Source organism: Peromyscus eremicus, chromosome X, assembly GCF_949786415.1.
Source record: "Peromyscus eremicus chromosome X, PerEre_H2_v1, whole genome shotgun sequence".
In the NCBI taxonomy this organism is placed as follows: domain Eukaryota; kingdom Metazoa; phylum Chordata; class Mammalia; order Rodentia; family Cricetidae; genus Peromyscus; species Peromyscus eremicus.
Window position 1 is genome coordinate 74,285,505 of NC_081439.1, and position 17,674 is coordinate 74,303,178.

The 17,674-nt window shown below is 34.1% G+C and overlaps 1 protein-coding gene across 3 annotated transcripts in view; it reads left to right on the top strand.

Moving 5' to 3' along the window:
• Fam133a (family with sequence similarity 133 member A) overlaps positions 1-17,674 on the top strand; it is a 38,916-nt gene that overhangs the window by 2,112 nt on the left and 19,130 nt on the right. The window contains exons 2-3 of one of the 3 annotated variants that reach the window (XM_059250426.1): positions 1,599-1,634; positions 16,148-16,228. The gene's annotated coding sequence lies outside the window, so the exon portion shown is untranslated. The other 2 variants (XM_059250425.1, XM_059250427.1) reach the window with 2 other exon arrangements.

The window sequence follows — 17,674 nt, forward strand, 5'->3', positions numbered from 1 at the left end:
GGAAATTCTTTGATAAGAAATGAGAGAGAAACCCATGAATAACTCATACAAAATATGAATTTTTATGATTTTATGAATTTTTTCAATGAACTGTGAGTTTTGAAATTAGATGACAGTTTCCATTCATAGTACACTTTAATGTGTATATCTTCTTCTTTAGTTATTATGTGACATTTTTGTCTATTATTTATATTATATAACATTATATATATATATACATATATATTTTTTAAGCCATAGGCATTTCTTCATGTAAGCAATTTATGTTACACCATATACAGCACATATTTTCTACTGTAAGTATATTTACTTGATTTAGTTCCAGTACATTATGTGCCTCCTTTTCATCAAAAGATAATGTATAAACTTCTTGCCCAATGAATGCTGTGTCGATTCTATTATTTTGTGATGTTTTAGCAGATACTAAATTCTCATTGTTTTTTTTTTGTTTTTTTTTGTTTTTTTTTTTTTTTTTTTGTTTTTCGAGACAGGGTTTCTCTGTGTAGCTTTGCGCCTTTTCCTGGAACTCACTTGGTAGCCCAGGCTGGCCTCGAACTCACAGAGATCCGCCTGGCTCTGCTTCCCAAGTGCTGGGATTAAAGGCGTGCGCCACCACCGCCTGGCTAAATTCTCATTCTTTACAGGAGATAATATTTGTCACAAAATTTGTTACTCAGGCTATACATAGCTTTTTGAGAACTGTTTAGAGCTTTCCTGATATAAACATATACATAGTCCCTTGTATTGTTATCTCTCTCTCGCACACACACACACACACAACACACACTGACAAGTGTGGCAGTGTTGTATTCAGTTACAAATATCTATGAAGCTATGCATAAGCAGCTTAATTCTTTTAAGCTTTTAAATTAAAATTGTGTAAATTGTGTGTGTGTGTGTGTTTGTGTGTGTGTGTGTGTGTGTGTGTGTATGTACTACACGGGAGTGCATATAGAAGTCAGAGGACAAATTTGGGAGTTCATTCTCTCTTTCTACCATGTGTCTCAGTTGGCATAGCAAGCATCTTTACCCAACGAGCCATGCTACAGACACTAGTTCATTTTTCTTTCCTAATTGGTGTGTCAGTTGGGGATGAAGGATCATCTTGACAGTTTTGTCTGACTAAACTCCCATTCCCTATTTTAAAAAACTATTAAAATATAATATACACAACAAACTTTAATAAATCTCTACAATTTGACATCATCTCTGCCACTCAGATAATGGACTTTTTTGTCATACCAAAAGTTTTCTCATACATCTACGCATCTATGATTTCTCCCTCTGTCCATTGGCAAGCACTAATCTGTTTTATGTTCTTATAGATCAATTTTCATTTTTTACAATTGTAAATAAGCAATATCTTTGGATATTCACAACTTTTTGCCTGTATTCTTTCTCTAGCACAAATGTTTTGAAATTTATCCACTTTGTATGTACCAAGAGTGTTTTCCCTATTTTTAACTGAGTAGTGATATGTTCTGTAAGTACAATAATTTATTCTTATTCATTTGTGTGATTTTGAGTTTTTGAATATACTTGCTATGATCCCTTTGTGTACCAGTATCTGAATGGACATATGTTTTCATTTCTTTTAGAAAACATTCCTAGGAGTGGAATGGCTGGATCACATGGTAGGTACATGTTTGCCTTTAAAAGAAATTACCTATTTCTCAAATAGGTTGTTATTTTCAGCTCTACCAACAGTAAAAATATTTGGTGTGGTCAGTGTTTTTAAATGTAACCATCCTAATAGATAAGTGGTAGCATAGTCTTGTGATTTTTATTTGCGTTTCCCTAATGACTACTGATGTTGACCATCTTTTCATATGGTGATTTACCAATCACATATGTTCTATGAAGTGTGTACTCATGTTTTCCCTTTTTAAAAATGCGTGTTATTTGCATTGCCATTATTCTTTGAGTGGTCTTTTATACTTTTCGCATGAGTCCTTCATCAACTAAAACATTACCAAATCCAGTCTGAACTTATTTTATCCTCTCTCAACACTGTCTTTCATAATTTTCAAAAAGCAGAAGCTTTTTTTTGCATTTATGAAGTCCATGTAATATTTCTTCCAGGTACCATATGTCATCCAAACTCATAGATATTTTTCTTTTTCATTTTTTTTCTAGAAATTTAATGCTTTTCAGTGTGATTGATACTAGAGCTGATATTTTGGTGTATGACAAATTATGTGGATTGAAGTCAATTTAATATTTTTCATAAAGATATACAGTTGGTTCAATGTCAAGAGACTTTCATTTCTTCACTTATTTGACCTTGCACAGTTGTCAAACATTAATTGACTGTATATGTGTGGGTTCATGATAGTCCATTATGTTCCAGTGTCTACTGGTTTTAATCTCCTAATTGGTAGGCATGCATTTATTAGATATATTCAGTAGGGAATAAGAACCACAGTGTGGAATAACAGAATTTCATTACAATACAATTAAGCTGCAAAAATTTCATCATTGATCTTTCAGTTCTACTCCAAATTTTTGAGAGATAGAAATACACAGTAGCAGAATAAATATAGAGAACAAATAAAAAGACAAGTTGATTTTATGGAGTTGTCAGTGTATAGATATGTACAGTATAACTATAGAAATAGTATTTAGCACTTTTCAGGAGCATAAATAATGCCTTTGTCCTTCTTACAACAGAAACACCTGTTTACTACAAATAATTTTAAGATGATATAGATTGTGATGGAAAAGTAATATTAAAACTATAGTTTGTTATTTCGCAAAATTATTTTCAGTATATTATACTTCATTCTCATTCCTTTGTAAAATATACAAAGGAACAGAATGTGTATAGACATGGATTTTGATTTTTTAAAAGTAACTGCCTGTGAATTAATTACATTTTAGTCAATGTGCAGTGAAGTGTACAAACTAAAGTTATAGTTAATGCAATAGCAGACAAAGAAAAATCAATGATTTGAATAATTGATATAATTTAAAAGAATTTTCAAGTAAAATTGTGTGTATAGCACATAACATGACACACATGTACACATATGCATTTTAGCTAGCTAGGTCATAGACTGCTAGATCATCTGTTCATGATCTGTGCCTGCTTTCGGTGCATGTTTCTGTTACTTCTCTTACATAATGTCCTCCATACTCATCTGTGTTGTTACAAATAACAAGATTTCTAGTGTTTTTTTGGTTTTTTCAATGCTAACTACTCTTAAATTTATATGCATTCCAATTTTTTTTCTCACGTTTATAGTCACTTAGATTGATTCTATATCTTGCTCATTTCAAATAATGGTATAGTGAACACAGGCAGCAGCTATTTTCCTGACATAATGATATTGTTTCTTCATTTTTGTAATGGCTTGTTAATTTGTACTTGCTTCAAGAGTGTTAAAGGTTTCCCTTTGCTCTACATCCTTAACATTGATTAGTAGTCTTTCTTTTTCATGATAACCATTTCAACAGGAGTGAAATGATATTTCATTGTGGTTTTAATTTTTTATTCCTCAATGATAAATAAAATACAACATTGTTTTTCATGTATCTGTTGTCTTTGTATGTTTTACACTGAAAATGTATATTTAGTTCCTTTATTTATTTTTTAACTTAGTTATTTTTTTTTTGATTCCTTGAATGCTTTATCTATTTGGAGTATTAGTCACTTACAAGATCAATGGTTTGCAAACGTATTTTTCCATTCTACAGTTTTACTCTTTACACTGTTGATTGTTTTTTTTTGCCGATCATAGCTTTTCAGGTTATTGTAATCCCATTTGTATATTTTGTTTATTTATTTTTAATTTTACTAATGATAATTTTCAAATTAAAATTGCATACACTGTTCAAGGATGTAACATCATATCACAGAGGGATACTTTTACAGGGGTATTCAATTTTTTTTCTTACAATACCCATCTAAAGTATTCTCACTATAATTCCAATAAATTGTATATTTTAAATTATAAGTTTATTTGTATTTTATATAATTTATTGAAGACAGAAAAATGTCAAAGAATTTAAGTAGTGAACAGTGTTAATATGTATTTAACCTCAATAACTTATTCAAAAATTATGATTTATTTGGATAGAAGTAGCATAATGCCTTGATATTATCTGTCAACTTCAAGGCAGAATAAAAGAAACATAGTTAATTTCATTTTATGCTTTGTTGAAGGAAAAATAGCCTCACGGTAATGCTGATATCCTTGCAGAAAGAAACAAATACATATGCATGACTATTCAAACTCGTTCATTTTCTTTTCTATTTTTACAATGTGGTTACATTCTATTTTTTAAGTTAATGATTACAAGTAAAAAACAGCATGTTTTCCATTGTTCATTTTCTTACAGAATTATATATATAGTACACAGAAACTTTTCTTTGAGTTAAAGTAAAGAGATTTGCAACAAAAACATTTTATTTCCATAAAAATAGTTTTTCTTCAGTATAGACTCTGGAGTCACAATTAATTCCCAGAGCTAGATTCTGTTTTCTTCCTTTACTAACTCTTCTAAATATTGGACAGTTCATTTCACTTTCCTGAATCTGTCTCCATCTTTGAAAGAGTGTTAATAATGGATCATAAAATAGAGATATTTTCTATTTTGCATTTTGTCTGTTATCATTAATGTGTATACAAAACCTTTATTGTTATGATTTTAAACACTCTTAGCAATTTCTCCTGTACAAGCTCTAATTTATATTTTAGAAGTAACACATGAATCTATATACAGACAAATCCTTTCAAACTGTAATTTGACTGAGGGTAGAAATACAATGTATGGTGAGAATTTCTTGATATTTATAGCATTATTTGATCCAGATAGTTATAACGTAATTAAACAGTTAGCCTAATATTTACCTATAGAATGTCCTCTTTCATTTCAATACCCCCCAAAATCACATTTACAATAAAATATCTGAGGCTAGAGAAATGGCTAAGTGGTTTTTTTTTTTAATTTATTTTATGTGCATTGGTGTGAAGGTGTCAGATCCCCTGGCACTGGCATTACAGACAGTTGTGAACTGGCATGTGGGTGCTGAACCCAGGTCCTCTGGGAGAGCAGTCAGTGTTTTTAACTGCTGAGCCATCTCTCCAGCCCCTAACAGTTTATTTATTTTATGTGCATCAGTGTTTTATCTGTATGTATATCTGTGTGAGGGTGACAGATGCTCTGGAACTGGAGTACAGACAGTTGTGAGGTGCCATGTGGGTGCTGGGAATTGAACCTGGGTCCTCTGCAAGAGCAGCCAGTGCTCTTCACCAATGAGCCATCTCTCCAGCCCGGCTCAGTGTTTCAGAACACTGGCTGCTCTTCCAGAGGACCCAAGTTTGATTCCCAGCACCCACATAAATGCTCACAAAATTCTGCAACAGCAGTCCTTGGTATCTGATTTCTCTTCTAATCTCTACAGGCACCAAATACACATATGGTGCAAAAACATACACGCAGGCAAAAACAAAACAAAACATAAAACATACACATAAAAATAATAATAAAATAACTTTAAATAAAAATAAATATTCATTTAATATTTGCACATTATAATTTGTCTCCATTCATCGTGAAAATTCCCTACTCCTAGGCTACACAGTCTGTCTTATCTAATACAAATTTACTGTATCTCAAGGCTCTGTATATTTTTTATTCCATTATAAAGATGTAAAATTAAATTTGTTTGCAATTACCTATATCTTAAAATATAATAGCAACAAATTTGTGAAATAATAGCTTCTGTTTTTGATATTGATAACCCCTCTTTTTTTTTCTTTTAACTTCATCTATGGCTAAAATTTAGCTTTTTTGAAGTTTCTCTCTCTCTCTCTCTCTCTCTCTCTCTCTCTCTCTCTCTCTCTCTCTCTCTCTCTCTCTCTCAGAAAAGGTGTCTATGTAGCCCTGGCTGTCCTGAAACTCTATGTAGACAAAACTGGCCTCAAATTCAGAGAGATCCACTTCCCTCTGCCTTCCAAGTGCTGGGATTAAAGGCATGTGCCACCACACCCAGCAGAGTAAGATTCTATGTAGTGTGTTGTGAGTTAGGTTTACATAGTCAGCTAATACATTTATTTTCATTTAGTTTTTCTGTTGATTATATGAACTTCAGAGTTATCAGTTGTCCTTAGAAGTGGGCGGTATTTGAGAGCTATCCAGTTCAATCTAATGTCCACTGAGTGAACTTTTGATGGACATTCTAGGTGGTTCTGTGTACTCACCACTACAAAATTTGGGGGTTACTATACTTATTTTTATTATTATGTATCCAATAGATAATTGTTATTAGGATTTTGGTTTAGAAGTAGATCATAGAATAAATCCAGCTTTCAAGTGCACTAATAGTGAATACTTATCATCAACATTATGTGGAAAGTGGTCATAGCTATGATCGAACAATAATATCCAACTTCATCATTTTTACTGTAGTATTTGATTAAATGCATTCCTTTAACTGTAACATTTTAGTTAACACAATAAGGGGTTCCTTGATATTCTAACTTCTCAAAGTCCTATATTTTATTATTGAAACAACGTCAATATAAAAACAGATGGTTTGGCATTGTATGTTCTATTTGTTTGTTTGTTTGTTTGTTTGTTTTTTGAGACAGGGTTTCTCTGGGTAGTTTTGGTGCCTGTCCTGAATCTCACTCTGTAGACTAGACTGGCTTCAAACTCATAGAGATCCGCCTGGCTTTGCCTCACTCTGTAGACTAGGCTGGCCTCTAACTCATAGAGATCCGCCTGGCTTTGCCTCCTGAATGCTAGGATTAAAGGTGTGTGCCACCACTGCCCTGCTATATGTTCTATAAAAGAATTAAGTTTAATGAACAAAAGTGGACTCCTGGAACTCGAACTGAAATTATTATGTTACAGTCATGGCCACTCTTTTATTGCATTAATACCTTTTATTTACCTTCAGCTTTAGGAGCACCAGTCCTTAAGTTTCTCTGATTTACACAAAAGTTGTATAGTGATCCAACAAGGAATACAAAAACAAAGTTCCCTAGAGAAAAAGATAGGTTTCATTAATTCTAATACATTCAAAGCTAATACCAAAGTATTTTATTCAAAATTAAGTGAGCCTGGCAGTGGTGGCGCACGCCTTTAATCCCAGCACTCAGGAGGCAGAGCCAGGCGGATCTCTGTGAGTTCGAGGCCAGCCTGGGCTACCAAGTGAGTTCCAGGAAAAGGCGCAAAGCTACACAGAGAAACCCTGTCTCGAAAAAAAAAATTAAGTGAAAAATACCCCCAAAACTTTTGCACGTAATTATCCCTAAGAACAGAAGGGCCCTTTACTTTGAGCAAATGAGTCTACCTATAAAAAATGTGAAACTCTTTTGAGATTTACACAGTTAAATATAATTTTATTTTGAATATTAGAACTATTTTCTACAATTTGTTAATACTAATTGTTATATGGAATCAAATTTCTTACTCCTGTGTAAGATTTTCACTTAGAAAGGTGCATTATAATGATCCATATCCCTGTGAGTTTCACATTAGAACAGCTCTGGAGACAAAGTGCCAGGATTTAATTCTTACCATATTATTGCTTTTATGGCCCTGGATAAGTCACATTTCTCCAAAGCTGTTTTCTTATCCAAAAAAATAAATAAATATAGAAATTGTACCATTTGGTAACTACATAAGAAATAAAATGATGGAGTCTAGAGAGATGGTTCAGTGGTTAAAAGCACTTGTTGCTTTTCCAGAGAACCTGAGTTCTATTGCCAGACTCCACATGATGCTTCACAACATTTGTAACTCCAGTTCCAATGTGTCTCATGCCTCTTGTGGCTTCTGTGAGTACCAGGCATACATGTGGTACATAGGCATACATGCAAGCAAAACACCCATACGCAAAAAATAAATTAATTAATTTCAAAATAAATGTTGATGGTTTATGTAAATTGCATACCAATAAGTATTCTCTATTATGCTTTTTGCAAGGATACGTAGAAATTCCCATCTCAGTTAAATATGTATGATCCAGCATTAAGGCTAATGGACTTAATTGATCTGTATTTGGTATATTTTACAAGTGTGCCACATCTTTAAAATTAAGGAATAGGTAAAATTTTCCTTGTAATTGAAAGTCATATTTTTTATTAGATGACAACTGGAGTCTTTGGATCACTTATTCTGTCCTCTGGCAGGCTTTTCTCTTAAATTATATTCTTGCATGTAGAGAATAGCAATGCTTCAGCAATCTAGTATTAATGCATTCAATGTGAAGTTACTTTATACGTTATTGTTCTTTAACTCAGTAATGAAGGAAGAAGGGAGAGTGCACCATGATTGAATACAAGTACTAAATAACAAAGTTGTCTCATAAATCAATAACTGTTTCAAGTCTCATAAAAAACTCTTAATTGTTGAGAAAGAAACAGGAAAAAGAGTCATAAATCTCTCTGATTATATTACTTCTTAAATGAATATCTTAAGACAGTTATAAACAATTTTTAATCATTATATTGAATGTGCTGCTCTTATAAGCATTATCTGTTATTGAAGTGTTCTCTGATTTCAAGTAACCAGAAACTCCAATCATTACTATTTCATTATCTGACATCATGAGAGTATCTCTACCTTTCTTTTTAATTTGGAGTAAATATTAGCTATAAAAAAATTACACAAATTTTTAAACTAGTTGACCACTATGGTTACTGAAGCTTCCAAGTTGTTCCCTAGGTTTTTACATATACTGTATGCAGTTCTTTGAAAAAAATCATCCTAAAAATACATTTCATATGTTCTCTAATTCTATGTGTTCTTCTAAAACATTATTTGTTTTATATGTGTAAATATTTAGCTCACATGTTTGTGTATGTACCACATGTGTGTAGTACCTGCAGAGGCTGGAACTGAAGTTACACCATATGAGCATTTGGAATTGAACCCACATCCTCTGGAAGAGAAGCCAGTGCTCTTATCTGCTAAGCCATGTCTCCAGCCATATCTAATTTTCTACTTCCAATAATACTTTGCTGTCCAGAGTAAGACCTAGTTATAAACCGTCTCTTTTATCTGGTGATAATCATAGGTATATTTCTTAATTCATGTTTTTAATGATTTATGTATTTATTGTCTGTGGGAGTTGAGAGATAGGTATGTAATGTGCACACATGTGCATGTGTGTCACACTATATGTGGAGATCAGAGAACAACTTCTGGGAATTGGTTCTTTACTTCTACAATGAGGCAGGGATTTTATATGGCAGATGGCAGCTTGTGTGTGTGTGTGTCTTAAACATTATAACAGAACTGCATAGGTCATTTTTCATACCTGCACACCTATGTTCTTTTCTAATACATTTCAGCTCCCCTAGGAAAAGAGCAAGCTATTTCCTCATGCATTAACCTTTATTCTCACATAGAATTTCTTTGTAAAAGAAAATACTTATTTCTAATAAGCTATTTTGTCATTTAATCACATCATAATTTGTATATAAATTGTCCACTTAATTTGCCTAATTTAAAATTATTACTGCCACACAGCAAATCACATTAGTGTACTAAAATTTCAGGTTTATGGTATTATTCTTTTAGCAACCAATTTCTGAATATTAATACGTCATTCACTTTGTTAATTGCTAGATAGCAGCTTTTGCTAATTTTCCTCTCTCTGCCTTTTATCTGATAAGATAGTGTCTCCATGAAAAGAAGTTAAGTATGTCTACATGAAACAATCATGTAGAGGACATCATCAGTTTTTAATAAATAAAATAATCATAAAGTCAAATCTGAAATAAACTAGAACTTCATTTACTGTCAACTTAATTACTTGGTATTTTGCTACAGTAGGGTAAGCCTCTGTTCATGAGCCCATTGGACTGTTATAAGAAAATTTGTCGAACAATCTATCACAAAATAGACGTCCACTATGCATGAAAAGCACAATTCACATAAGTGCTTAGTAATTGTCTATATTAAGAAGTATAGACGCCTTTGTTTGGCATTCATGGTGATTTGTTTTTTGGCCTCAGCATTTGGGAGTTTAACTTTCTCTCAAATTTTATGCATAAACCCCAAGTTCTCACATCTTTCCTTGTTACTCAGTGTATTTCTCCTGCTTAAAAATGGCTCAGAATATATTTTAAGGCTCAAGAGTACATACACATTTTTCAATACTTAAGTCACTGATTTGCTTTTTCTTCATTCTCTCTTAATCATAGATTATATTTTGGAATGAAAATCTTGTTTAACCACTCATGTGATTTAATTTTCATAGCTAGATTTATAAGCGCGAGAGACATGATCAGATGTCATTTACTCTGTTTTTCCTTTATAGCACTTATTCTAGTGTTAAGCTCATAAAAAGGCATGCATTCACAATCCTGAATACAATAATGTAAATCATTCATTTAAATCAACACTTAATACTAATATAATGGTCACATACTATATATTCACCAATGTAGTAGTTGCTTTGAAGGTACAGAATTAAAACCAACTTGAAATTTGCTTTAGGAATAGCTTACAATCTAATTTAGAAAAGAATAATTAAAAGCATGAGGGACAGCAAATCCATTATTCAAATATGTTAAGACTGCCATGTGTAAATTTTATATATCAGTGCTATTGAGATGATATTAAAAGCAAGGCTTAAATAGATAAATCTGAGGTACAGCTGACTGGCAATTTTGAGGTAAAAGGATAAAATTAGAAAATACTAAGATGTTATTGTAGAACATATGGATTGAAAATTATTTTTAATAATAGTACTATAAAATTAGATTTAATGCAAAAGGGTAAAGCAACCTTTTCCAGTTTAAAATTTTTGGTAACAGCAATAATCCAATTAAATAAACTGGTACATCTACAGAAAATAACACTAATCATTGATCAACAGTGATAGAGGTTTTTAAATCTGGAAAAATGACTTTAACATACTATTCAGTGATAAAACATGAATATATATATATATATATATATATATATATATATATATATATATGTACATGGTATTTAAAATAACAGAGAATAGAAGGAAAAGGAAAAGTCCTTTTCCTGTGATCTATATTTCTGCCTCTGAAAGTTCACTGATATGTGAAATTTTTGAGCTTCCTTAAGAAATGACTGATTTATTAACGATGTATATGGAATTTGTTCTTGAGGAGAGAGGAAGTTAAAAACATAGACTCAGGATGCTAAACAGTATTAATGTTAACAAAATGTGGAAGATCTATGGTTTCAACATATCAGGACTCACAGTATTCATATTTAGTTGATTTTTCTGACTGTAATGTGATGATTAAGTTATCACAGTGAGCAGGCTTGGTGACAGTTTGATAATCCCAACACTGAGGTGACTGACAAAGGAGGCTCAAGTTCACAGCTGGTCTGACTGAATAAGAAGATGCTGCTTCAGAAAAACCAGCCAACTAACCAAACAAACAAACAAAAACCAGAGAAATGAAAAGCAAAAATAAAATGAATCACTGTGGGTTATGCTGAATTATTCATGTGAATTAACTGGTCTTTGTTGCTGTCCAGAATGTCCTTTCTTCTCTTCTCCCCTCCCGCCTCTCTCCCCCTCTCTCTTTCTTCCTGTATACACATGCAAACATACATATACCTATACATACAGCCCAGGGTGACTTGACATTCATTATGTAGCTCGCAGTAGCCTTGAACATGATATACCTGCTTTGGCCTTCCACATGTTAGGATTACATCAGTGTTCCACTAATTTTTATTTATAAGCTGAAAAATAGAGTACTCTGACTTATACTATCATAGTTTGTCATGTTAGCTAGCATGAACTAGCCTTCATATTCCTGATTACTACTGGCATGCTGATACGATGGTAGATAAGTATTTCCATGAAAGAAAGTAAACATTATGTCTAGATGAATGATCATGTATATGACAACATTCAGCTGTTTGTAAGCAATAAAAGAACTACTTGATGTGAGGGGATATTATTTTCTGTTTTGTTTATAATTTTAACCAATATTACCATATGACAATAGTCTCAAAACTATATAATAATCCCTAGATGGAATTCTTCCAAGATTCTGTGTGTGTGCAGACCTTCCCAATTCATTAGCAGAAGTAAACAATAAGTGCAGGTACCCAGGATCTGCCAGGGATACACTACTACCTCTTCAACTCTCAAAGACTACCATCTCAGGGAACTGGATTAAGCACTTCTGAACACCTCTCTAAGAAAAATCCACTACCTTGGCAACTCCAACCTCTCCAATTTCACTTCACAAAACACCTGGCCATGTGACCATTGAATTCCTGCCTTTCCTATTACTCCCTGACACACAACACCTCTTCAGTCCCTACTTTCTGAAACCCCATGCTCCCTTTCTCACTACTTTTTTTTATTTCTACATTTTTTTACTTTATAATTAATTTAATTTTACATATCAGCCACAGATTCCCCTGTCCTCCTTCCTCCCACCCCCCAGGCTTCCCCTCCCATACTTCCCCCATTCCCACCTCCTCCAAGGCAAGGTCTCCCCTGGGGATTCAGCTCAGCCTGGTAGATTCAGTTGAGGGAGGTCCAGTCCCCTTCTCCCTACACCAAGGCTGAGAAAAATGTCTCAGCATAGGCCCTAGGTTCCAAAAAAACAGCTCATGCACTAAGGACAGGTCTTGGTTCCACTGCCTGGGGACCTCCCAAACAGTTCAAGCTAATCAACTGTCTCACTTATCCATAGGGCCTGATCCAGTTCTATGGGGCTCCTCAGCTATTGGTTCATAGTTCATGTGTTTCCACTAGTTTGGCTATTTGTCCCTGTGCTTTTTCCAATCATGGTCTCAATATCTCTTGCTCACACAATCCCTCCTCTCTCTCACCAATTGGATTCCTGGAGCTCCCCCTGGGGCTTGGCCGTGGAGCTCTGCATCTGCTTCCATCAGTCACTGGATGAGAGTTCTATCATGACAGTTAGGGTGTTCGGCCATCAGATCACCAGAGTAGGTCAGTTCGGGCTTTCTCTCAACCATTGCCAGTAGTCTATTGTGGAGGTATCTTTGTGGATTTCTGGGGACCTCTCTATCACTATGCTTCTTCCTATTCCCATGGGGTCTTCATTTATTATGGTATCTCTTTCCTTGTTTTCCCACTTCCTTTCTCACTCCTTAACAGTGTACAACTCCTGTTACACAATCTGCTCTACATACCTTCTTGAAAATGGCTTCTCCCACATATGTAATACTGCCACCGTCACTTCTGAAGCACTGTACCCCTTAAAACACCCTGCTAGAAATCGCTGATTACTGCCCTCACCCTCCAGAATTCCCTAACCACCCTCCTGTGGAAATGACTTAAGTCTCAAAATTTCCAGTTCCTCTAACTTCTGGGTGCCCCTCATATTTTTAATTTCACACATCAAGAAACATTTGCGCTCCTGGACACCTGTCCTCCAGAATGCCCCCCTCACACACCCCATAAACCCCTACATCTGGAAAGAACCTCCTCCTCAATCCTTCAGCTCACATATTCTGTAGCACCCAATGATTCTGAAACCCCTGCCCTCACATTCTGAGCATTCCTTCTGCTCTGATAACTCTGTACCTCACCATGGGCAGATCTCTTCTGTCCTTGGAAATCTGAGCTCTTTCAGTGCTTGAATTTCTCTAGTATGCGGAATTCTCTTCCACACTGCATGATCCCACCTTGTACACTTTTTTGATATCCCATGCCTCTTGTGAAATTTCCAAATCTTCCCACTGCCACTGAAACTAAAAGGGAAGCATAGTTTGTTTGTTTATGACAGGGTCTCCTTGTGTTTCCACCTCAAGGCTTAAACATTCCTCCTGGTTCAGCTTCCTTGATGGATGAGACTACAGGGAAAGAAAAACATAAAAATTAGCCTTTCCCAAAGCCTGCGTTGCAGTCTCTAAAGCTTGTGTGATATAAGTAAACCATTTTGAGCCTCCTTAAATAAATACGTCTTTTATTGAATATGTATGTGAAAGACAGCCCAGGATTTATGGTGGGGGAAAATAAGAGAAGGGAAATATAATGTTGAGGTTTATAAGCATGCAGAGCTGGTTTCATTACATATATTTTTTTGTTTTTGTTTTTGAAATATGACTTCAACACAGTGTCCTTGTTGTCTGGAACTCTCAGTGTAATCTAAGTGGGTGTAGATCTTGTTCTATGCCTGAAGCTGCCATCAAGCGGGTAATTTTCCTTTGTCCACACTATGTTCTGGGATGACAGGTTTCTGTCATCTTGCAGAGCTCCAAGATCTATAGTGTCCCACATGACTCTAGTACAGGTCTTTACTGGACATTATTTGAAAAGCAATTTTTTTCAAAGCCATGACTCTTAATCTTTACCAGATAAGGATTATTTTCCATTATTGACAAATTATTGGGGACCCTAAGGGGCATCTCTTTATGTGGTAAATAGTTTGTAATCTATATCATTGCAATTGGAATTTGTGGCTTTAAAACTGAAATATATATTTTAAACATTTAAATAACAATCACAAAACTATGTGCAATCTAGATATAATTTTGTTTAAATATCATATTTTCCAAATGAAAATAATGCTGAGAAAATAGCACTTTATGTTTTCCAATTTTCTTTAATATACAACTTAATAATTTTCATATCTTCTTCTACATGTAGTCTCTTGTAAGGTATATTTTAGCTGAAGTACATAAATGCAGTCAAGCCTTATTTGTAATACCATTTTAGGAAGAGAAAAATCTTGAAGATACATAAATACTGCAATGACACTTTGAGGTTCTGTCTTAGATGTGTTACTGTTACTAGAAATTTCTATATTAATCAATTTATATTGGACATTAAAATTTAGGAACAGTATGGAAAATAGAAAATTAATTACTCCATAAAGTAAAGTTTTTATCAACCACTCAAAGGGTCAATATACATCGTGGAAAAGAGGGGCAAGTGTAGCTGAAGTTTTCCTGTGTCCCAGCCTGCCAGCAGTTGGGGCAAATCTCTCCCACTAGCGTCCCCCAAGTAAACACACAGAGACTTATATTACTTATAAACTGTATGGCCGTGGCAGGCTTCTTGCTATCTAGTTCTTATATCTTAAATTAACCCATTTCCATAAATCTATACCTTGCCACGTGGCTCGTGGCTTACTGGTGTCTTACATCATGCTTCTCCTCACAGTGGCTGGTCCAGTCTCCCTGCCTCAGCCTTCCACCTCCCAGAATTCTCCTCTTTCTTGTCCTGCCTACACTATCCTTCCTGCCTGGCTACTGGCCAATCAGCATTTTATTTATCAGTCAATCATAGCAACATATATTTACAGCATACAGGACATCCTACAGCAGGGCAGAATGAATATAAGAACATGAAGTTTAAAGTAGTGTAAACCACTGTATTCTACTCATGATATGGCAGGGCAGTCTTGAACTCTCAGCAGCTAAGTTGCCTGTACGTGAGATCACAGAGGGGGAGGGGCTCAAGAGGCCCCACCCCCTGACAATTTGTAGTAAGTTAACAGTTGCTAGGAGAAAATGAGACATTTTCTCTAGTGGACTATATCCTGGTAAGTTACCCATTCTCTAAATAACCCTTCAACTGAACTCCTGTATGCAAAACCTTACTAAACTTACTGGGTAACGAAACCAAAAAGCCTTTAAAGTAGAAAGGAACTAGTTGGGAAGTGGAAAGAGATAAGAGGGAGTAGAAGGGGGCAAGAATGTGCAATGGGAGTTGAATATAATCAAAATACATAAAATGAGTTCATGAAAATGTAATAATGAAATCTGTTATTAAGTATAATTAGTTTATGCTAATACAAACTTTAAAATAGATATATCTTATTACTTTCTTATTTTTAAAGCACTGTAGAAATTTAATATGGACATATATGTGATTGATGATAGAGGAATTTCATGAGCCAAGAAGAAATAGATTAGGTAAACAAGTATGGGTACAAAAACATGAGGGGGAGGTAATTGCTGTTGGTTTATGGTAGGACATAAATAACTGAATAAATGACTAATACTGAGAAATACTCATCCACTTTTTTTCGGAGGGTTTTTCTGAATAAAAGAACATTTCTTTTTTTCTTAGCATTCTTCATTAATTTTAGTTGAAATTGTTGTTACTTTAAGTTTTCATTCTATTACCAAAATCTTATTGCCAAGTCACCACAAGTACTTTAATAAACTATCTCATTTCTTTCATATGTGTTAAATGGGAAAGAATCTGAAAAGGAATTTGGAAGGGGAAATCTGGAGAGGTGAAAGAAAAAAGAAGTGTGTGCTATCCCAGATTCCAAATTAGGTAAGTAATTGAGGAATGATGAATGACGTGTTTTCATGTGGTGCTGATAATGAAGCTAAGAAGAAGAAAAATGCTGATCAAGTCATTACTCAAATGGACAACTGAAGTTGCTCCTCATACTAGGTTGCCTTGTCCAGCCTTAATACTAAGGGAGGTACTTAGTCCTACTACAACTTAGTATGCCATGTTTTGTTGATACTCGTGGGAGACTTGCCCTTTCCTAAACAGATAAAAATGAGGAGTGGTTTGGGGGAATGGGAGCAGGGGGTGAATGTGAGAGATACTGAGAGGAGAGGAGGGAGGGGAAGTGGCAGTCAGGATGTAAAAAACATGAATGAATGAATGAATGAATAATAAATAAAACTCAACTACAACAAAAGCATAATCTGGTTGAGGAAAATAAAAATGTTTACACCAATAATCAATTGTTAAATGTGATAAGTAATCAAATAAAATGTATAAAATGCTATAAAAGTATATTTATGAGACCTGACTTTTTTCAAGGTTATAAAAAGGCTTCTCAAAAATAAACACAATTGAGTTATGCTTACAGAAGGAAATACTATCTGCAAAGGCACAGAATAGAAAGAATGTGGTATACCTGAAATAGTGATGGAAGACCATTGAGTTGGAAGTACAGAGAAAGGAAAGGATGAGTGTGCCAAAAGGATGACTGTGCCAAAACACAGTGATGAAGTTGTTCAGGCTGGAGATTATAGACTCAGTTGAGGTTTTTGGATTGTTCCTAAGAGCCATGAAGGTCTCTGGTTTTATTTGTTGAGCTCATGAAAAGTGAATCAGCCAAAACTAAAAAGTTTAGGAAGAAAGATTGAAAGGTGAACTGTGTGGCCAATATTCATGATGCTGCAGTCATGAATGTCTTACCAAGAAGATCTGCAATTTCATAATTATTTTGTGATGAGCTATTTCTTTTAGAATTTAGCAAGCAACTGGGAGATTTTATAACTGCTCAAATCACACAATAAACAGGGTTCTGGTGATGATAAGTAACAAATTACTATGGCTACCACTAAATATTCTCTAGTGGCTTTTTTCTCTCTTGTAATTTAATATATTTCATAGCTTATAATATTTTAAATACTATTACAGTTATATATGCACTATCTAAAGTCACTGAGTATTAATATTTTTACTCATATATATTTTATCAAACCAAATTTAAAACAAACCATGCCATTTAATTATACCTATTTAAATATTTCCTTTCTGAAATAGTCCTCTTTTTTTCTGTGTAACTAGTTGTTTCACAGAATATCTCAATGTTCTGTATTTTTCACACTTCCTCATTATATCATTTAACTTGTTCCTCTGTCTACTTTGCATGACACATCCTGCTTATTTGCTGACAGAGTACTGGTTCCACTCATTTTTGACATATTTTAAGCAAAACCCAATTTTTTCAATTTTTATTCCTTCTTTTAAAGT